The sequence below is a fragment of the Sorex fumeus genome, unplaced genomic scaffold (assembly GCF_029834395.1).
Source record: "Sorex fumeus unplaced genomic scaffold, SorFum_2.1 ptg000002l, whole genome shotgun sequence".
NCBI lineage: Eukaryota > Metazoa > Chordata > Mammalia > Eulipotyphla > Soricidae > Sorex > Sorex fumeus.
The window spans coordinates 44,720,779-44,744,999 of NW_026606059.1; positions in this window are offsets into that span (position 1 = coordinate 44,720,779).

Genomic DNA, 24,221 nt, shown 5'->3' on the forward strand with positions numbered 1-24,221 from the left:
TGCTGGAGCCAAGGGGTAAATGTACTTTATAACAAGTTAGTAGTGGATAAAAATCCTTTATATCTGTTATATTTTTAAAATGATGATTTTGAATGAATCTCTTTCTATTAGATACCAGGATTTTACAAGGGATGGAGATATGAGATAAATCCGTTTCTATTTGGCCTAACTGTTCTGTAAACATAAGAAAAAAAAAGACTTGAAGTCTGGACACACAGAAGAGAGTATAAAAAAAGCAAATTTGGGGGGTAATTATCAGGAAAGGTACAATCTAGAAGATAAAACATAAGCATACTTTCTTCTCAAATAGTTTCTAAATTTTCTGTGAGAAAATATCACTTTTATTCAACATCATGCCCATAGTGCCTGGTATAATCCATGATAGGCATGAAATATTTATCTAATAAGTGATTAATTTCTCAAGTCAATAAATGAGGTGTTTTAAAGCCAGGACAGAGGGGAAAATGCAAACATCATTTAAGGCATATAGAGCAATATTTTAAAAAGCAGAAGGATATCTTAGGCATATTTGAGAAGCTTCAATAAATGCAAAATTACCTTATAATAAGGTATGAAATTGGTGGAGAGATGATGATCAATGAAGTAAAGGAGGTGATCCCAGGTCAGGTTACAGAGGGATTTTTGTTCAAGGTTGAACTGACTAGACTTTACCCTGAGGACAATAGCGTCTATATTTAAAACAATTAACAGAGGGAGAAAAATGACCAAATCTGCATTTTAGAAAAAGGCACAGTGGAAGAAATATGTTTCAGAGATAGAAAACATGATAAACTAAAGACAGGGAAATATTTTGGAAAGGTTTGGTAATGGAGTTTGACTCAAATATGATGAGTATTAAGGATGAAAGCAAGTGATATCTAGAAGTTGACTGGGCTTCAATCTGATGTAGAACTAAGAAATCAGGAGAAGCTTTTTAGTTATTTGATAAATATTTGGTGAATATCTATTCTGAAGACAGAAGAAAGGCTTATCTTCTCTAGGAGATTACTGTCTACTCCAGGTTTTTTTGCCATTAAACAGCAGATATCTCCTAAGTTGTAACAACATGGTGTTTATGAAAGCAATTTATTAGGGACATAAAACCAAGGATCTTTAGAGATAGGCTTTCTAGAGAATAAAGAATTAATTTTGCAACCTGAAAGGTAGGGAAAATGTTCTAAAGGAGAAGTGCTTAAGGAAAGGAAAATGCAAGGATGCCTATATTTGCTATGTGTGTCTGAGAAATGGAAGAATTCTGGTTTGTTGAGAACTCTTGAATAAGGAGTTGCTAGGAAAAGTTGAGGAAGGCTACAGGGCTTTAAGGGGCTGCTCTTAAAGAGTCTCCTGTGAGAAATACCAAGAAATTTGGACTTTATTCTAGAGTAATGGGAAGCTATCCAGCTGATTTGAGAAGAAGGTAAATTAATCAAGTTACATTTTACTCTGATGCTGAGAAAGGGTGATTGATGGACTTCATGGCTTGGCTAGTGATTGGCTACTTTTATCTAAACCAAGGATACTCAAATGGGGGAAATTCAAATTTTGTTAAGCATATGTGTGTTTGAGTGCATGTATATGTGTATATGACTATATATATGGTACAGGAACACTACAGTGTTTAGTTGAGGACATTTTAAATTTGAAGCAATCAGTAGCCCAAAACAAGGATCTAAATCAAAATTGGAGAAAATGACTTAATTACTGGAATAGACACACAAATGGGTGACAATATTCAATGATATGAGAGTGAGAGAAAGTTACCAGGAGCTAGTAATGGAGATTGAGAGTTGATTTATGACACAGTGAAAGAAGAATATGGAACTTCAGACTTTCAGTTTTCTCCTTGCTCACATATATCATAGCCTGATTGGTCCTCATCCCTAATAACAGTTGGAAACAGATGAGGGTATAAGCATAGGTATAAATTGGTGAAGTTAGTTATGTTTTACAATATTCCAAAAGATAAGATTAAGAGACTTATCACTCTTTTTTTCCAAGACATAATAGCAAGTACTATCACTTCCAGGGATCATATCTAAAGCTCAGATACTCCCACCCAGAAAGTTTTCTTTGCTCCTGGCTTTCAACTCTGATTCTTCCTATAGATTTGAGTTAGGTGATGGAATGTAGGAAGGAATGACTCAACGGAAACAAGTAGTCAAATGGCACCAGACTGAAAATCTGGAAAGAAAGTTCTTGAAAAAGTTTGCTCTTGGCTCTACTTCTTGCTTTTTGATTATGACTCAATTTTGGTGAGAAATATGTGTTTTGGCTGCTCCTCAAGAACAGAGCCTGTTGTCAGTGAGGACTTGGGACAGCATGATCTTCTCTCTAGAGACCCGCTGTCCTCTCCACCCAAATCTGTCTGCTTTGGCTCAGAAAGGAACACTATGCCCAACACGTATGTGTCAGATATGCAGCACTATAACTGCAACAGCTGAGCCATCTGCAGGAGTCTGGATCTGCCAGCTTGTCACCAAGCAGGGAAATCCTCCTCCTCCCCAGTTGGAAATTTTCTTTCCTATGATTTAGCTCTTTGAGGATTATAATCAAGGTGGTCAAATCTATAAAATTAAGGTTAAGCATTCTCATTGCATAAATTCAATTCTTATGAAACAGTTGAGTATTTGCTGAATATAAAGCACCCAAAGTTAGGGAAAGAAGAAAACTTGTAAGGTTTTTCTTCATTCTTGGTGTTTCAAAGTTAAAGTGAGGTGATACAAACATCAGATATTCTATTCTAATTGCCAGAAGGTGTGGCCTGGGTATCATGATTTTTAAAAGCTTCCTTGGATAACTTTTAACATGCAATAAAATATGAAAGCCATTTGCTAAGAACTGTGATTCTCAGACTTTAATTTGCATAGAGATCACCAGGCCATCTTGTTAAAATGAAGGTTTTGAATCCTTAAGTCTGAGGTCAGCATGAAACTCTAATTTCTGTAGTTTTATTTCTTTTTGGGTTACACCCTGCTGTACTCAGAGGTTACTCCTGACACTACACTCAGAAATTATTCCTAGCAGTGCACAGAGGACCTTATGGGATGCCAGGGATTGAACCCCAGTTGGCCCCATGTAAAGTATGCATTGTTCGGCTCCAAGAAACTCTGATTTCTAATGAGCTCCTAGGTGGTATTGTAGTAGCTGGTCTGTAGGCTACACTTTTAAAAAAAATTATTTTATTAGGTGATTCACAATATTTGATTATAGTTAATATTCAAACACCAATCCTACCACCATTATACCTTTCCACCACCACATTTGTGATATTCCATCCCAAGCCCCAATCCCTGTCCTAAAGCACAACCAAAAGAATATACTTCGTATTGTCTGTTATGAAAAACCGTCTTATGATGTGTCATAAGAATACGTTTACTCATAGGTGAGGCTCAACCCCAGCATGTGGGGAGTGGCCTTGAGCCTTTGGGTTCTGAAGGTTTTCAGCTGCTGGGGCTGGGTTGCTTGGGACAGGGAGGGCTCTCACCCACCTCCCTCTGGGGCACCCATAGTGAAACAACCTGGTGTAGACTACATTTTGAATAGTGAGATCTAGATTAGAAAATTCTTCATCCAGGAATATGTTCCTTCTCTTTTGTGTCCCCAGAGTACAAATTCAAGACTCAGTTTAAGATCTCTTACTTCTTAAGGACCTTGACTTTTCATGCTATTTCCTTGCCCTTAGAACTGAATAAGCACATCCTTACTTTATATCCTTTCTTTTGAATTAGCACAGGTGTTTGTTTCTTTTGTTTTCAATTTCTATATCCCTTGAAATCCAGATGAGTTTATGTTTCTCCTGTGTAATGTGTGATCATAACTATTTATAGTTATGACTATATTTAACTACTGTAATGCACATTTTAGAAACCATCAGAAAACCCTACTCAAATGGCTAAATATAAAGAAACACTCCCATCCTGTCTGATTTCTCAGTGGCCATATATCATCTATATCATCTTTATTTAAAATGAATAAGAGTTAATTAGAAATGTGATTTCTTGCTTCTTAAAGATTTTATTTGGGGGCTATAGCATGAAAAAGGTAGGGTATCTGCCTTGCATGTGGTTTACCTGGGCTTGATCCCAGCATATGGTTCCCCCTGGCTCTGCTAGGAGTGATTAGTGATTTTAAAGCCAGGAGTAAGCCCTGAGCATCACCATGTGTGACCCAAATTTATATAAAAAATTATTATGGAATTTTCCTGGATAAAATGGGAAGAGTGAGAATCACAGAAAGGGTATTTTTAAATTCCCAGGCAGGTCCAGTGGATGGTCCCTGTTGTGAGATGATATTGACTAGATGGTTCTACAGAGACCTGCGAAAAGTAGTATTAAAAGTATAGGGATGGACAAGATTTAACTAGGCAATCATTCTCTATTGCTCACTTGTCCAAAATTGCTCCCTGAGATGTGCTTTCTAGTTATTTGACCAGATTTCTATGATCTTAACAGATTGTTCCTGGGTAGAAAATAGCTTGACTTCCCCAAGCTCTGACAACCCCTAATTCGTCCTCATTAATTCTTTTGTAGTCTGTGTGGATACCAGAGGGAAACATGCTTATTTGACTGTCTGGGTCCATGGTTGATTTCTCAAGGACTGCTGAAGAAGCCGTTCTCAAGAAATGTTAATGTAGAGAGGCAGGAGGCTGACTTTTACTTCTCATGGGTGGTTAGCCTTTGGAAAACAGCAAAGACATGGTGACCGTCTCCACTGAACACACCAGCCCATGTAGTTTCACTCACAGAAGCTTACAGTACAGAGATGACAAATGGTAAAAGCAGGAGAACATCAATTGAGTCTTGTTGGAGCAAAGAATCTTATAGTTTCCGACAATGCTGAGGTAGAGTTTGGCTAACCCTGCACCTATTCCTTCCTTTTCTCAGCATTCACCGGTGGCTTCATATATTTTCAAGCTTGGCTAAACCCCTTCATCTCTCTGTACCTATGTTAGCTTTTCTTTATACAGAAAATAACCACAAAATATTATTCTTAGTACAAAATGCACTTGCACTAATTCTACTTTGGAGAAATCTCTTAGCATTAGGTTCTTTATTCATAATATGGAGATCTCCATAGTCTCTACCTCATACAGTTATGCTGAAGTTTAAATGCATCAATGCCTTTAGTGTGCCTACAACAATACCTGGAACCTTGTTAGGATGACATAAACATTTGTTATTTTTAAGAGTAGAAGAAAACTAGAAAATGTTCTTTCAAAATATAAAAAAGCTAATCATCATGATAGTTAATATGCTTCTGCCTATTCAGAAATAATTCTATTTATCTTCCACCAAATTTTGAATTTCCTTTAGAGAAACCCTCTCAATTTTTCTCCTTGTATGCATTATTATGTACCACCATGGCTCTGCTCTGTTAAAAGGGAACTGTTTGTTCAGTGAATTTGTCAATATAAACACCACACACAGAGTTTGGATAAAAATCCTCAAAATGTTATTCAACCTTAATGAAAGAAAATCTTGCCTTTCGCACAATGTGGAGAAGCCTGGTATGCTAAGTGAAATAAATTAAAAACAGAAAGATAAACCATGTATGATCTCTCTTATACATGGGATACCTAAAAATAAAATGGTTATTTCCAGAAACTGGAAGGTATGTAAATTGGGGAGAGATGATGGTTAAAGTGTACAAGGTTTTAGTTTCTACTCTTTAAATTTAGATTCTACTCTTTACTCTTTAACTATATGTAGTTAACAATACTATATTTTCTAATTGAAACATATATAACTTGCTAAGAGGATGTTATAAATACAGTCATTTCAACTAATATGATGCATCCTATCATTTGAGATGTTATATAGATTAATTAGTTTGATTGTAACAGATATTTTACAATGTACCACACTGGATTCATTAAATACAAGCAGTTTCTATTCATCAATTTGCTTTGGTGTTTAAATAATATTTTGGGTGGGATAGAAGCTGACCTGTACATTTTAGATTATTTATCAGGATCACCAGCTAGCTGCCCATAGAAACTGAAATTCTCTCTGGTCAATAAAAATTTACTCTGATAGGGCAAAGAGACCTTGAACTATGATTCAGTGGCATAAAAGAAAGACAAATTTACTATATATAGTATGTCAGAGTGCCAGTCTCAATCATGTGATAAGTAATTTATCTTTCAGGGACTCAGATTCCTTATCTGTAACAGAAAGTTAGAATACTTAGCCTATAAAAAATGTGTAATAACTGAATGAGTTTGTGTATTCCCAAGTAATCATCAGGCTATTCAATTAACTTCCACATCCTTCTGATCTCTAGGAGTAAGTTAAATGTTTATTTATTCTCTTGGGTTTATCTTGCTATTATCTTCTGTTTTTACGGACTTAGATCTTCCCTTGTCATTGATTCTCTTTAAGTGAGCTTCACTTATTAGATGACCTGCATTTCCTCTTTTTTAAAAAATAGTATCCTCTTAAGGTGAGTTCAGAGAAGGGGAGTAGGAGATTCCATTTTCTAAGCATGAGACTGATGGTGGCTTGGTGCATGAGTGGGCATCTTGCTATTCTTGGGTGCCACTGGAGTTACAACAGTGGAAGCCATAGACCTTTATCAACTTCAGGGCCTTAATCATGCTAGTCACTTGATTCATCATTTGTTCTATTTCCCAGGACCTTCAGTATTCCTTTTAAAACCTTTTTAGCTACTTAATATTGCTTCATTTTGAATACTTCAACTCTTTCTGGATCTGAAGTTCTGTCTCAAACATTTTCTCTTATTATTTCCCATACTTTAATTATCCCAATTCTATCATCTTTCCAGCCATCTGAAATAAATCTCAGTTTATCTTATATCAGCAATATGCAGTAGGTGTAGGGACAGAAATCAAACCAACAACACTGGGATTTTATGATATTCAACAACATATGAAGAACATTTACTATCTGGATTCTGGTCTTTTTGTTTCTTCAGTGAAAAGAGAATAGTTGTATCATGTTGATTTTTCCCATTGTCCATAGAAAAATACCTATTTTCATTCTTATAACTAGTTGAAACTTAAGTCTTTTTTTCCAGTTTCAATTTTGTAAGTATAGGAGTCAAACACAGGAGTAAGAAAACAGACAAGGGAGAGAGTTCAAAGTTTAGAATAGTAAGAATTAAAGTTAAGAACTACTCATTGACAATTAGTTTCTTTCTCTATACCCTTATGGTTGCTAACTGGTGACAGGGTAAAGTAATAGATTTAGATTTTAAGATTAGACAAACAAGGAAAGTCTCCATCTCTGCCTTTCACTGAGCTGGTAGTGAGAATTTGCCCATCTAGTTACTCATTGTGAGACTTTGATTCTCTTCTGTTTACATAAGCTGAAGCTCTTAAAACATTCTCTGTAATAATATATGTAAAGAAAAAATTGGTACTAAATGGGTCTCTGCTAAATATTATTTTCATTTTCTTCATCTTCCTAGTCTAGTACTTCTATTTAATCCTTACATAGTCTAGCATAAATGTTCTAGAGCCACACCCAGTTGTGCTCAGGGTTTACGCCTAGTTCTGAATTCAGGGTACATTCTTAATGACATATGATTAGATTAGGAAATAATTTTATAATTATATTGCCCTATAAAATCTAAGAGTATGATTTTAAAGAGGTTTTAACACATGGAAGGGGTGTGTTAGTGATGAGGAAGGTAAAGGAAAGTGAATTAGATGCATCTGTTGTTTGCCAAATCAAAAATATTTGGTCACTAATCATATGCTTTGTATATTACTCACAAAAATCCCTATGAGAATTGTTTTCCTAGTTATTCTTTCCCATTAATGAACTAATGTTGAGAGATATTAAATAATTTGCATATGTTCCAAGAATAAAATATATTTTATTTCTGTGTGACCTCTTCCACTAATGTTTGGATTATTCACCCATGGGATTGATGGAACTGGTCTCAGAACCTTCCAGACTGCTGCCCTCCACTTCACACTTCATGACTCTATAAATCATATCATTTGATTTCCTTTCAGGAGCCAACACTATCTATCATTTCTATAGCTATTCACTATCCATCTATCACAATCACCATCATCACCATAATAACAGTAATAAAAATTTATTTATTTTAGTTTATTTTGCTTTAAAGGCTACACCTAGCGGTTCATAGGGCTCACTCCTGGCTCTGATCTCAAGGTACAATAGTAGTAGGGATCAAAGGACCATATGTGGTGCCAGCAATTGAATCCAGTCAGCCATGTGCAAGGCAAGTGCCTTACCTGCTTTACTGTCCCTCTGGTAATATTTATTAATCATTATTAATCAAACACTTTCTTGTTCCTCCGCTTCCAATAGTAATAGTATTCAGCATTAGTGATCAAAACACCATACAATTTTTTCCATTAAAATCCCTGTAACCCTATGAAATGGGCATTTGTACTTTATTTTACCAGACAAGAAAACTGCCTCATAGAGAATTTAATTGCCTTCCTCAGTTCATAATAATAGAAAGTGGCAGGACTAGAAAGTATGTTTTCACTTTTAACCATAATATGGTAGTAATTCTAGTCAATGGTTAAAAATAGTTATGGAAAAGAAAGTCTGGAGCTACCTTCAGTGTGCTACTAGTGATGAGTGCTGGCTTAGCTATATGTGATCACGCCCTTGGTTACCTCAGAATTTATAGAACTTAAACATTGTGTAGAATCTCAGGAATTAAAAGAACTTGGGATACTTTGTAGAATCTATCGTTCTCTTCCTCTTCTCAGCATGCACACTGACCTTCACTAAATATGAACCCCTGGCTATGATTTCTGAAACCTTTCCATCTTTCTGGATGCTGTCTCTAAGAACTAATAATGTGATAACAGTGAAAAGCTGTGTTATTGCCTCAGCTGAACTGTGCACTTCCTGAGAGCAAGGACTCTAGAGTGTTTGATACAGAGCCTACACCTGCAATAGGTTTAGGTGCCCAATAAATATTTATATGTAAGTAAATAAGCTTCAGGAAGAAATTACAAACAATACTAAATAGGAAATATGCAAACAAAAAGGACTTGACGATACAACTTCCAAGTTCTTCTGCAATCTGAGATTCTATTGTGTTCCAAGTTCTATAAATTCTGTGCTTACTTAGAAAAGCACTTGAAAACCTTAATTTCTTTTTGTAAAACTAACTTAAAGTGATGTGGATTCCTGTCTTTTGTGATCACAATCATTGACAAATCTCTTTACTTAAGACTCATATAGACTCTCTGATTTTGGCAAAGGCTCTTTCTAGCTTCAGCCTTCCAAAATATTAGAATCTCTGGCTTTTAACAGAACAAATGGCTGCCCAAAATAAAATCTGCATTTTCTAGCTAGATATAGACAATAGGAAGTCCATAGAAATGTTACTGATATTTCCACTTGTATTCTTAAAAACAGGAGGCAGTCCTTTACTTACATATGTTAATCTTGCTGACTGAAATATGCACCCATCCATGTGGAGTATCTGTTCAGATGAGGATTTAGGACTAAAGGGGTGGGAGCAGATAGAGAAAGGAAATAAAAGCTTAAATTGATGGCAGTTTGTAATCCCTACTGATTCTGAAATGCTCACCTCCAGATCTAATGGAAAGATAGTCACAGATGAACCTCAGAGTTGCTAAAAAATACTGTCATGTTTTTGCTGCATATAATTGTATCTAATATTGACTAATGCCCCTTTTATAGGAACACAAATTGTCAGAGCCATATAAACATTAGAGTTAACCTACTGTAAAACTTCCAAATTTCTTAGTTAAGAATATTTTATAATTTCCTAAAACACAGATATTCTAGGTAAAATAAAATGCATAACCATAGAGGAAAATGGATGACATGGTTAAATATCCTGAGATTGATTACAAACCTTTGTTTTAACTAAAAGGAAACTGAAATTGAAAAGATCTCTAAATTTCAGGTTTTAAGATGCTTGGTAAGTATTGATGTCTTATTTCTGCCTTCATTCATTAATCTATCCACTTAAACAATTATTGAACATCTCCCAGAGTCAGGCACAGGGTGATTTATTGAAAGACTATTGTGAACCAAATAAGTTATCACAGTCCTGTCATTATGGGGCTTAGATATAATGAATGAATATGATGCTTAAAAAGTCAAAATAACTCTGAGGAAGTAGATTAAAGGAGTATAGTAATCAATATGGAATATTTGAGACCCTGAGTTCAGTTCTTGGTCCTGTAAGCCCCAGCACATGAGACATAGCTCTGATGGTCCCTGGACTAGGGCACTGTTGCATGCCTGGGACCTGGCTCTAAGCTCTCAGATTTGCAATGGAAAGCCAGTCAAGTACCTTTGTGAGTGGACCCTTAGACCTTAAGCACCCAAGAGCCATTGGTAGACCTAGAAAAGGAAAATAATATAAAAAGTCAAGACACAAATACATTTATCATATCCAACTGAATAAAGAACTGTGAAAGAAGTAAATGCAATAGATCAAGAGTTAATAAGGGATCTATTAGGAATCCAGGAATCCACACCACTCTAGCAGGTCAGCTAGGAAAAGAAACAGAGAGAACACAGTAATGGTAAATTAACCTTTGTTAATTTTCACAATATGGGAATGTGTAGGATAATATTGGTTTGCCCTCTCTCCCTGGCCGCTGGGAGCTTGTGTTTGTTGATTACTCCCTCAACCTGTCAATTACGTTTGTCTCCTGATCAGATTCTGACTTGTAAATATTGTCTTTCTCTTCTCCTTAATATCATTTGCATGGTTAGCTATTTCAGAGCAACTGCTTTTTGTATGGGTACAGGAAGACAGTTAAAAAGACAGAACTATGGCTTGGGAGTTGATTGACTCCAGATAATATTATCTCCTGGACATCTGTTCTCTCAACTTAAACTTCAGTTGCCCTTACTTCCTAGATCCCCAAAAGCAGGGTCCCAATGAGGGATTTGATAGACCCAGGAAAAGTGGTGAACTAGCTATCCTGGCATTAAGCAATGGGTCTGGCGAAAGTGCCATAATGATTAACTATAAGTTATGAGCTTGGTCATGGACAAATTCTGTCATGATTGAAAAGTAATAACTAGATTTGGACCCTGCTGGGGTCAGGAATGATTGATCTGACCTGAGCACTGTAGTCTGAGTTTGTGGTGAGATGTCCTCAGGAGAGTCACCCTACAGGTCTAAAAGTGTCTATTACTGTGTCCAAACAGAATGGTAAATATTAGGAAGGAGAATTAAAGATGTTAATCAAGCTGCAGGTCTAAGTAACACACCTTAAGGGCTGTTTTGCCCTGGTGGTATGCAGGTGGTCGGAAAGACTGGAAAAACATTTTGATTGCACTTACTGTGGTCACGGTCCTCCCGCTGTTCATCATCGATTTGCTCGAGCGGGCCCAGTAACGTCTCCATTGGAGACTTTGTTGTTACTCTGTTTGGCATATCGAATATGTCACGGGTAGCTTGCCCTGTGGGCGAGATAGCCGAGCTCTCCGAGAGGGGTGGAAGAATTGAACTCTGGTCAGCCATGTTGGCTGCTTGTAAGGCAAATGCCCTACCGCTGTGCTATCACTCCAGTGCACTTACTGTGGTGAGAGAAAAAGAAAAAGAGTGGCTGCAGGGAAGAAGGAGGAAAGAGAAGAGAGGAGACACAGAGAGAAAGAAAGAGGAGTAGATTGAGTTCAATTAATAGTTCGAGAAAGATTGAGGGAGAGAGAGATGGAGAGAAGAAGAGATACAGAATTAGAGGAGAAGGTTGCGAGTTAGAGAGAAGACTGAGAGCTGAGAGTAAGAGTGGTTTGGGAGATTGGAGAGGAGTCACAGAGAGCATTGTAGAGTGAGTTAGAGAGAGAGCTGAGAGAGATGGGAGACTGAATAAATGGCAACTGATCAGCGACCAGCTTGGCCCTCATTCTTCCTTTGTCCATCCAGGGCAACAGCCATTCTTGGTAGAGAAGTGGCTCGAGAGCACCGAACCAGGGGGGCAAGAGAGAGCTGTCCCGAGAGCCGACGAACATCCTTTCATGTGTAATCCCCCCTCGCTCGCCCGGTGAAAGGAGAATACACAGCTTCGGCCAAGACGGACCGGGGGCAAAAAAAGAAATTTTATAGGAATGTTTGCATTAGTTTTGTATTTGAGGAAAGAGAGACTCGAGAAATTAAAAGGCCTAAAGGAGGAGGCATAGGAAGTCAGTGTAAGAAAGTAGGATTGGCTCTCTAAAATCGATGTTTTAGATCACATTAACCTCATGGATATTCCCAGTTTAACACATTTTCAAGGGTTCCTGAATCTAGAAGTAAAATAATGATTCATAACTATTCTCAAAAGATTTTTTACAACAGCACTTGGTTCTTAGCTTTTATTTCTTTCTATCCTATATAATAGATTATTGACTTCATTTTATTTTTTATATTTATTTTTATTGAATCACCATGAGATAGTTACAAAACTTTCATGTTTGAGTTTTAGTCATACAATGATGGAACACCCATTCCTCCACCAGTGTATAATTTCCACCACCAGCGTCCCTAGTTTCCCTCCTGCTCCAGCCACCTCTCCTGTTACCTATATGACAATTTCCTTCTTACTCCTGCTTTGTAGTACAGTTTGAAGTTGGGGAAGGTGAAGCTACCCATCTTCTTCTTCCCAAGGATTGCTTTAGTTATTCATGGGAGTTTATTGTTCTATATGAATTTCAGGAGTGTTTAGTCTATTAATTTGAAGAATGTCATGGGCATCCTGATAAGGACTGGGTTAAATCTGTGTAATGCTTTGGGGAGTATTTCCTTTTTGATAATGTTATTCCTCCTGATCCATGAGCAGGTGATGTGTCTACATTTCCTAGTATCTTCTTTTATTTCTTGAAGAGTGTTTTGTCATTTTCTTTGTATAGTTCCTTCACATCTTTATTTAAAATGCTTCTGAGGTACCTAATTTTCTGAGGCACTATTGTGAACAAGATTTTTTTAATATCTCTTTCTTCTCTTTCATTATTTGTATATAGGAAAACTGTGGCCTTTAGGGTGTTGATTTTGTGAATTGCCACTTTATTATACAAACCTATTGTTTCTAGGAGCTTTCTTGTAGAGTCTTTATGATTTTCGAACTATAATATCATGTCATTGCAAAAAATGATAGCTTGATCTCTTCCTTTCTATCTGAATACCCTTGATGATACCTTTTTCTTACCTAACTGCTATGGCAAGAAGTTCCAGGACTATATTGAATTTTAATGGTGAGAGTGGGCAACTTTGCCTTTTCAATGATCTTAAAGGGAAGACTTTTAGTCTTCCCTTTCTTTTCCCCATTGAAAATAATACTTGCTGTGTGCTTATGGTAGATGGCTTTGACTATAGTAAGGAAAGCTCCTTCAATTACCATTTTTTTGGAGAGGGAACAGGTGCTGTATCTTGTCAAATGCTTTCTCTGCTCTATTGATAATGATTATATGGCTTTTATCTATTCTTATATTGATATGTTGTATTATGCTTATTGGCTTGTGAGTGTTAAACTATCCTTGTATCCCTGGGATGAATCCTACCTGGTCAAGGTGTCTGATCTTTTTGATGAGTCGTTCAATTCTGTTTACTAGGATTTTGTTGAGCATCCTCACATCTGTGTTCATCAGGGATACTGGCCTGCAATTTTCTTTGTTGTGTGTGGTATCTTTGTCTGCTTTTGCTATTAGGGTGATATATGCCTCACAGAAACTGATAGGGGGTGTTTCTGATTCTTCAATTTCCTGGAAAATTTTAAAAAGGATTGGAAGTAAGTACTCCTTAAAGATTTGGAAAAAGTCACTAGTAAATCCATCTGGGCCAGAACTTTTTTTGGGGGGAGACTTTATATTACTGTTTAAATTTTCTCAATAGTTATAGATCTGTTCAGGTACTCTAAGTCCTCTTGGTTCAGACTAAGGAAGCTATAGAAATCTAAAAATTTATCCACTTCCTTGAAGTTTTTTTGTTTCTTGGCATAAAGATTCTCAAAGTAATCTCTGATGATCCTTTGAATTTTTGTAGTTTCTGTCGTGATGCCCCCCTTTTTGTTTCTGATTCCGTTTATTATGGTTTTTTCTCTTTCTTTCTTTGTGAGTCTTTCTAGAAGTTTATCAATATTGCTTATTTCATCAAAGAACCAGCTTTTGGTTTCATTGATTTTAGGATGATTTTTTTGGGCTTACAATTCATTAATATTTGCTCTAGGTTTTATTATTTCCTTCCTCCTGCCTCACTTGGCTCTTTTTGTTGGTCATTTTCCAAGATCTCAAACTGTGAAGTTAGGTTACTTATGTGGGTTCACTCTTCCTTCCTGAGGTCTGTTTGTAGAGCTATAAATTTTCCTGTTAACGCAGCTTTTGCCATGTCCCATAAATTCTTGTAACTTATCTCTTCATTCTCATTTTATTTTAGGAAACTTTTGATTTCCTATTTGATTTCCTGATTTTCCACTGGTTATTCAGTAGGAAGCTATTTAATTTCCTGGTGTTTGATTTGATTTTCTGTTTGGGTGTTTGATTCACTTCTATTTTCAGTGTTTCATAGTCTGAAAAGATCATTGATACAATATCCTCTTAATTTTATGGAGGTTTGTTTTGTGGCTCAGCATGTGGTCTATCTGGAGAATGTTCCATGAACACTTGAGAAGAATGTAAATTCATCTCTTTGGGGATGAAGTGTCATATATATATATATATATATATATATTCACTAAGGCCCTTTATTCCATTTCTTCCCTCAGATAAAGTATGTCCTTGCTAAGCTTGAGTCTGTTTGATATTTTGAGAGGTAATAAAGCAGATTTGAAAAATTCAACTAGTATTGTGTTGCTATCGATGTCTTTTTTCAAGTCTAAGAGTAGTTGCTTTAAGTATTTTTCTGATCCCTCACTAGATACATAAACATTTAAGAGTGTGATTTCTTCCTGATGTACATTAATCTCTTGTTCATTAAGAAATGACCTTCCCATCTCTTGTGACCTTCTTCAGTCTGAAATCAATGTGTCCTGATACCAGAATGACCAGCACAGCTTTTATTGAGGGAGTTGTTTGCCTGTAGAATTGTTTTCCAGTCTTTGAATTCGAGTCTAGTTTGTGTTTTCTATGACTGTTCAGATGTTTCTTGCAGGCAACAGATTGTTGGGTTCAGTTTTCTGATCCATCCTGCCACTCTGTGTCTTTTAATTAGTATATTTAGCCCACTGACATTGAGAGAGATTATTGCTATGGGGTTCTGTCCTATGTTTCTACCAAAGTTTGGTTTATTTGTCGGGCTTGTCATATTAAAGTGGCCCAGTTAGTTTGTCTTGTAACCATGGTTTTGAATCTATGAAGTTCCTGAGTTGTTTGTCTGGGAAGCTGCGCATTGTTCTTTACCATATGAATTAGAATCTAGCTGGGTAAACTATTTTTGATGAGACATTTATTTCATTGAGTTTTTTCACTATATCCCACCACTGTCTTCAGGCTTCAGGTTCTATAGCTCCCTATTACTGATTGGATCATCTGGGCTAGCTTCTTTACTCATTAAGTCCTGTGGGTTTCTGCATCACTTTACCATTGTTATCTGTATGATTTGGACTTTCATTCTCACTGTTGCTATTTTGATTTTCATATAATATTAGTTGATGTAGAAACTAACGAATTGTTGATCTAATGTGTTCTTGATGATCAGGCTGCCCTACTGAAAGTTACACGTGAGAGGTTAATTTATGACTCTTTTGAGATATGGAAGGGGAGATTGGTTCTATGCCTTTGCTATGGACACCACACCCACCAGGCCTCTTACACAGATTAGGAGAAAATGGGTCATTGTGGCTCAAGTCCTAATGGTGGCAATGCCCTGCGTGGTTAACTCCAGGCCCTCTGCTCATGCACTTCTCCATGTGACTTTTACAGTCTACACTCAAGAAGTGGGTTAAGTTTTTCCCTGATTTAGGACTTAACCATGTGATCTTTGACTACTGAAACAGAAACATCCATGAAAAAGGAGGTAGTTTGAAACGTTTTGCATGATTCTCTTTATTCTCTTTTGTTTCTGCCACCACCCAAGAACATTGTTCCTGTCACCACCTAAGAAGAGTTTCCCTTAGAGTGCCCTAACCTCTCAGTCCAGTTCCCATAATAAACCAAAGTTCAATAGGTCTGAGTTTAACATGCAGTAAGGGAACAAGGTCAGTCAGTTTCTAGCCTGAATCAGAGCTACCCAGAAAAGTCTGTCCAGAAGCAATCCATTCTCTCAGGAGCTATAATCAGCTGAGAAGGGAATAAGTATTTATTTTTGTATGACTTTAAGATTTTTTGTGGTGGTTTATTATACTCTATCATAATTGATTGATATATATTTTGACAACTGACTTCAATTTCTGAATGTTCTGTTTTGTAAAACGTCTATAGCCAACAAACACTGGCTTTGTGAAAATCAATATGAAGTTCAAACCGTGGCATTGGGAAAATAAAAGAAGATTAAAGTGCAGGATTCCTTCAAAAGGCCTCATGGTTTAGAGAGAGAAGGCAAAAGATACAAAATATATGAGGTAAATAAAGTAGAAATGAAGAGGAGTTCCTGAATTTGAGATTATAAAACTTAACTAAGATCCCAAGGTCCAAATTAGAGAGTCCCCCCCGACACACCTTCTTGAAAAAGTCACCCAGATATTCAGTCTGTGTTAAAGTGCTTATGTAGATTCTCTGGTCAGGAGAGTGATACCAGATACTGCCTAAAACTATATTAATTTGTTTGTGTTTTCAAAATAAAATTAATGGGTACTTACTCGGTTCCAGGATTTCATCCTGAGAACATTGCTAACGAATTCAGTCCCTGAGATAAATATAATAACTCCTTTCCATTTCATCTATTATTAAATTGGGGCTTGTAGAGAGAACACATAACTTTCCAAGTCACTTATCTAATGAGCTGTGCCTCAGAGATAAAAAGTTGCCATGGTAGCTGAGTTACAAGAAGACCCTCAATGAAGTCTGCTTCTGGTATTCCCTTCAGGCACTTTCCCTCCACAGTTGCATCAAGACCATGTGGAAAAAGATTATTTGAGAAGGAATGGCAAGTCCTTTGAGAAAATGGAGCTTCCGTTTTGATCCTGTGCTCTTTCTCTTACATCCTCAGCTCCCTTGTCCTACTGATATGCAGTAGTGCATGAAAAGGCCCACTTGCTGGACCCTAAGACTTCCTGCCCACAGACAGAAAGGAATTCAGTCTCTCGACCACTGTGGAGAGACTCTGAAAGAGACCTTCTAACCTTCAGATTTGTGTACCTCTTTTCATGGCTGACTGAATCCACAAGGACACCCTGAGTTAGGTCACCCAGCTAAGCCAGTCCCACATTCCTCTCTCACAGAAAAGGAGAGACTAACAGGAGTTGATTTAAGTCTGTTGGTTTTACAGTCATTTCCCACAAAAAAAAGTTATACAGATAGCCCATTTTTTGAAGCTTCTCAGGTATAATACTACTTTAAGAGGTTAAGATAATAGTTTGTAATAACTATAAATATTTCTGTCACTGTTAGAGTTTAGAACAGCTTGCTCACTCTGATAAAAAGAATCCATTGTCTTTTTTTCCCCCACACATGCTGTCTTATTTTAAAGCATCAAGGACCTGGTGGTGATGCAGAGGAAGAGTTTAGCTACATATCTAAACCACAGAGTAGACAACACTGAAATGATAGATTCATATTTCGACAACAAAACTTAAAAATGTGTCAGTCAAAGTGGCAGGCTGGGGATGGTGCCTGGAGGGAAGAAGACACTAGTGGTGAGACTGGTGCTGGAATATATTTCTAACACTCCACTATGAATAACTTTGTAAATCATGGTGCTTTAATAAATTTTAATAATAAATAATTTTTTCAATTAAATCACCATGAGAAAGAGTTACAGATGTTAGCTTTTTGCCTGAGATTCAACATGGTATAGCGGACTAAACTGTGGTTATTGGAGTCAGCCAAGCTGAATTAATTATCTTCACTGAGATAAAATGTACATACAGGGAAGTAAACAAAATTTAAATAGGTGGCTCAATGAATTTTGACAAATGTAGTTTCCCAAGTAACAAAAACACTAATAAAATCAAGAACATTTCATCACCCTAAACATTTGTTTCATATTCCTACCCTATTGCCCAGAGGCAACCAGTGATCTGATTTCAATCATAAACATTAGCTTTGCTTGTCCTTAAAGGCCATATAAATGAATTGTACTCTAGCTTTGTATTCATATAGAATGTAGTTTATGTGATGAGTAAACTATCACTCAGTAAAACATTTTTACATTCATTCATGTTGCTGTGGCTATCAGTACTTCATAGCATTTATTAATGATTCGATTTTATTGAAATAAGATAATGTATGTACTAACATAACATTGCAATATACTTATGTGCTATCTTTTTGATGTGTTAATTCCAGTTTAGAGCTATTAAATTGGCTGTTACAGTATTCAAGTCTTTTCATGAATATATATATTTTTTATTTGCCTTGGGTAAAATACCTGGAGTAGATATACTAAGTCATGGGCTAGATGTGTGTTTAATTTTATAATAATTTTCCAAGGCTTTTATAACCTAGCATCCCACTGGCAACATTTGAGGGTTCTGGTGGTTTAACATTGCAACCAACATTTGATGTTATTGATTCAATTAAGCCATTCTAGTAAATGATACTGGTATTTCATTGTTGTTTACATTTCCTGATGACTTAGAACAAAAAGTTATTTCTATTAGTGTCCATTTATGCAACTTTTTGGAGAAATGTCTGTTAATGTCTTTGATCTATTTGTATGATTTTAAGAAAATTAATGATTTATAAAAAAATAGTTAATATTAATGAGATAGAGTTTATGTATTATTATTTTCTACTGGTCTAATTTCTACTGGAATAATTTCTATTGGTTGTAGGTTGTCTTTTTAATTTATCAAACTTTTAATTCTATGATTAGGGGCTTAAGTTTTGAAAGAATTGTTTGATTTTGCCTATTTTTTGAAATAAAATTTGCCATAATAGAGTTTAAAGGGTTTTTTTTTCTTAATTAAGATTATGAGTTTCATGGGCTGAAGTCATAGCACAGCGGATAGGGCGTTTGCCTTGCACACAACCGACCTGGGTTTGATTCCTCCGCCCCTCTTGAAGTGCCTGGCAAGCTATCTAGAGTACCCTGCCTGCACAACAGAGCCTGGCAAGCTCCCCATAGAATATTCGATATGCCAAAAACAGTAACAACAAATCTCACAATGGAGATGTTACTGGTGCCCGCTCAAGCAAATTGATGAACAATGGGAGGAGAGTGCTACAGTGTTACAATTAAGATTAAGATTAAGGTTTTACTTATTTCCTCATGGTCCATCTTTGCTTTTGTTTTTGTTCACATGTTCCCTCTTTAGTGTTGCTTAATTTAGGAAAACGCTATATTTCTTGTCATCCATTTTCTTTCCTTGTTTCATCACTTGCATGCATTTTTAAAAAATAAAATGTATGAAACTATTTTTAGATTATTTCATTCTGTTATATTGATCTATTTTTCTACCCTAAGGCAAAAACTATACTTTATTACCGCTGTAACATAGTAACAAAGTAAAGCTAAAAATAAAAAAAATAAAGTATATGTTTTCTGTTTTTAAGATTGTCTTATTCTTATATAAAATAAAAAATTTTGAATTCTAAAAGTTACTGCTTTAGGGACTAGAGAGATAGTACAGAGGGTAGGGTAGGATAGTACATAGCCAGCCTGGGTTTGATCCCTGGAACCCCATATGTCCCCTGACCCATGCCAGGAGTGGTCCTTTAGAGCCAGGAGTAACCTCTTAGAACAGCTGGATGTCAGCCCCACTCCCCTACCCTCCCCACAAAAAAAATGACTCATTGTGTTTTATTAGAAATTTTTCCTTTTCATCTTAATTATAGAATCGGGTGTTTTCGTAATGTTCTCATTATCTACAGTGTTATCTATCCTCTGTTCATGCAAGACTTTCTTATATATTGGCCCCACTTTGACTTGCTTAGCTAGTGAATCTATGGAATGATATTTTTATCAAATTAGGAACATTTTTGCCATTTTTCATTGAAATTTATTTCTGACAAATTCTTTCTAATTTTTGGGGGAGAGACTTCAGTTATAACATATGCTAAGACAGTTTACACTGTGCCCTAAGAATTTTTAAAATTTATTTCAAGATTTTTCACCAGCCCCTATATTCTTCCATTTTATAGCTTTCATTAATCCATTTCATCTATTGATATTTTCTGTCATTTCTCATATACTATTGGATACATTTTATTTAATTATTAAATTTTTAATTTTATCATATTCATACTTTTTATATTTTAATAGTTTTATTTATCTTCTGTGAGATGCTGTATGTCCTTTATATCTATCTTTTCTTTTACATCCCTGGATACATTTATTTATTTTTTATTATTTTTCATTCTATTGAATTACCATGAGATACAGTTACAAGCTTTCATGTTTGAGTTACAATCATACAATGTTCAAACACCCACCCCTCCACCAGTGCACGTTCCCCACTACCAATCTCCCCAGTATACCTCCTCTTTCCCACCCTCCCGTTGTCTCCCTGGCAGACAATTTTCCCCATACTCTCTCTCTACTTTTGGGCATTATGCTTTGCAACACAGATACCGAGAGGGCATCCCTTTTGGTCCTTTGTCTACTTTCAACACACATCTCCCATTCCGACAGGTCCTTTCAACTATCATTTTCTTAGTGATCCCTTCTACATTCCAGCTGCCTTCTTCCCCACCCCTTCTCCACTGTAAATGAGGCAGACTTCCAACTATGGAGTAATCTTCCTGGACTTGTGTCTACTATCTTTGGGTGTCAGTCTTATGTTATTTTATATTCCACAAATGAGTGCAGTCCTTCTATGTCTGTCCCTCTCTTTCTGAGTCATTTCACTTAGCATGATACTCCCTGGATACATTTATAACTATTTTAAAGTCCTCATGTTCTGTCTATTGATTCTAGTGTTTATATCCTCTTAGTATTTGCTGATTTTTTTCTATAAATTAAGTTTCGTGTTTCCTTGTTTCTGAATAGCATAATAAGTTTTGGATATAACCTGAGTATTTGGAAAGTTACACTATAGAACATATGAATCATGCTGTCTTATTTTAAAAAGTGTTAAATTCTGTTTTGAAGTATTAAATTACCATAAGAGAAAATAGATAACGTGGAATAATGACAAATTCTTGATCACCAAATGGTGGAGAGAAGAAATAAAGAGGTGGACTAGAAGTAACACAAGGGCATTGGTGTTTTGGGTACTTCAGTGGTGATTGATAACGGTATCTTTGTATATTAATGCCATAAATATTAATGCATTGTGACCATACCACCCAAACAATTAGGTTACTTTATTATGTATGGTTTGTTATCATTTTCTCCTTATCCCAGGTGTTGATTATGACTCACGGCTAGGTCCAACTTGCTCTTTTTGGTTTTAACTGAAAGTTTGAAGTGTCCGGAGAAGTATCTTCAGTCTAGCAGGACTGGAATGCCAGTATTATCTGATTTCCATGACTTCTACAGTTTCTTTACCATTTCCCATCCATAGAGTGTTCCCTGTTAGACTTTGTGGAGTCTTGTCCTGTGGGAACCTGCATGCCGTGGGAATCTGCCCACATGTGTCTCACCCTGTGTGCCATGTAGCTTCTGGGTTAAAATTGGGAACATGTGTCAAGACTGTGAGCCAGATTAAATACACTCATTTTGTTTTATTCTCTTTCCTTGTGAATCATAACATTATCTTTTTTGGTGTTAAGTGCCTATTACAGTTGTTTTTATATATTTTACACAGTTTTTAGCATTAGTTTGGTCAGGAAGGTAAATGTGTAAAAGTTATTCTATTATGGTTAGTGTTAGAGTTTCTTGTCCTCTCTAATCTAAATTTGTTTTACTGTGTGATCTTTGGCAAGTTAAGTTATCTTCTGTGTTTTAGTTTGTTTATTTACAAAGGAGTATCATAATACTCAAGCCATATGCTCAATGAAGGCAGCTGCCTTGTTTTCTTACTTATTTCTAAATCTACAATGACTATCACGCTACCTAACATGGAGTAATTATTCAACATATGTTCATTATTTAGCTGCTTTCATTCATTAATTTGAGAAATACCATTATGTAATTATTTACATCAAAAAGATGCTGTGGAGAATCAGTTATATGAGAACATTTATAATATGGTCAACACAAAAAGTGGCTCAAGGTAAAAATCCAGGACTATAAATAATTGGAAGAAATGGTGGTCAAATATAACTATATTAATAAGTCCTTAGGTCTATAGATACATAATTTTAGAAAATAGAATAGTAGTAGCTTAGGAAAGTAACACAAACATGCTTCATATTAGACCTTCACTGACAGTTTATCAATGCCATTATTGGTCTAAAAATGAGTTGGGCTGGCTCTTGCTCTCTATTTACCCAGTGCCTGGAGGATTTGTGAGGCCATGCTCCCAGTTTGTTAGGCAACATATTGATTTGATGATTAGTTGATTGACCAGTGGGTGTTAGAACTTTTGCCTACTTGAATGGATAGGCTGGCTGAACATGGCTGTATCTCTCCAGCACTCCCTGAGGATAGTGTCACTGCCTACACTAATGAGTTTCTGCACATGAATAGCTTATAAACAAGCCATGATTTCTGGCTTGCATGAACTACAACAGTGGTGGAGAAGCTGGGAGAGAGGATAGCAGGAGGGAGCCAGATTTATAAAACTCTAGGGTGATATTCAAGCCTCTATTTCCTGGCAATGCAATGACCAGCTGATTAACAGTCCCTTTTATGCACTATGTTTAATTTTCAAAGTGCTTGTTACATCTGTGATTTCAGTTAACTGCTACATTATTCCTTGAATTAATGAAGGGAAAATTTCTTGCCCCCATTTTGTAGATAAAGATACAGAGACTTGGAGAGAGGCTGTTACTTGGTCATAGCCACAAAACAGGAAGAACCAGAGCGTAAGTTTCAGAAATCTTGTGGCAGGCTGTAAACAGTTTTATTCTGATTTAGAAACAATGTTTTTCATCCCTTTATCCAAAAGGCAGTCACTGTTGGTACTTTTCAAAAATAGGTAAATAAGTCGGAACACATCCAGTTTTTCTTCCTTCATAGTGTCTTGGCACATCTGAGTTTAATAAGACCAAAGATATCAACAGGTACAACTGCCTTATTCTTTAGATGCTGAGATGCAATCTCAGAAAGGTTAAACCACTCTCTGAAGCTTAACAGCAAGTGCTTAGTATGACCAGATGCATTTTTTTCATGCCATGCTGATTTTGTAAAACCTCTCTGGCCTCTGGTTTCCCAGAATCAAAGGAAACAAGACAATGACAGCTTTGGGGCCTTGGGTAGAGTTCAGGTCCTGACTCCACTAAGAGGCTGTGGATCAGTTTGACAGGTCACCATCAAAGAGAGCTTTTATGAAGAAGGTGCTTTGAGACACCCAATCAGTAGCATGGTTTTGTTAGTTTCCCTAACCTTAAGCCGAGTCAAGCTGTATTGATTAGAACCAGTTGGGAAATGAATTACTGAGGCTGATCTATAAAGAAATTCAATCTGGAGATGGAGAAAACTATCGTCAGGATTCCTTATTAGCTACTCCATACCACAAGCAAAATAAAGCAAACAAACAGACATAGACACAAAGGGCAAACTTTTTCAGGGAATGAAAATGACACTGTGGTTAGGGAATACAAGGCCAACTAATACCATAGTAATTGACTATTTTTTAATAAGCAACAAATCGATTCCTCTCTAACAAAGCTTCTGAGAAGAGAAAATAAGAAGGGACTGTATTAACAAAGAGGGAGGGAAATGAAATTAAACCCCTAGCACAGCTTTTGCACTATCCATAAGATGGGAGCATGATTCTGTCAGAAGCAGCTTTCTACAAAGAAGCCAAAAATGATTATCTCATTTAATTAGTAGGAGAAAGGTGTATGGAGGAGAGATGGATTCCTCTCAGTAAAGAGAAGCCGGCAAAGACTGAAGGTTCCATTTCAAAAATTGCTTAGCAAAAGCAATTTTAATTGCTGCCTCTATTATAAAAGATTAAAGGTATTTATATCCTGATGTACCTCACTTTAAACAATCAATATGTCCCTGAATAGTTATGTACAAATCAAATTTTTGTAAATCAAATCCAATTTTAAATGCCCTCAGAGAGAACTTACTGTTTTAGAGAACCACGTCAATAGAACTTTATCCCCTCTCCCACATTCAGGTGGAAAATATTAGAATTAGGATGAAAATAT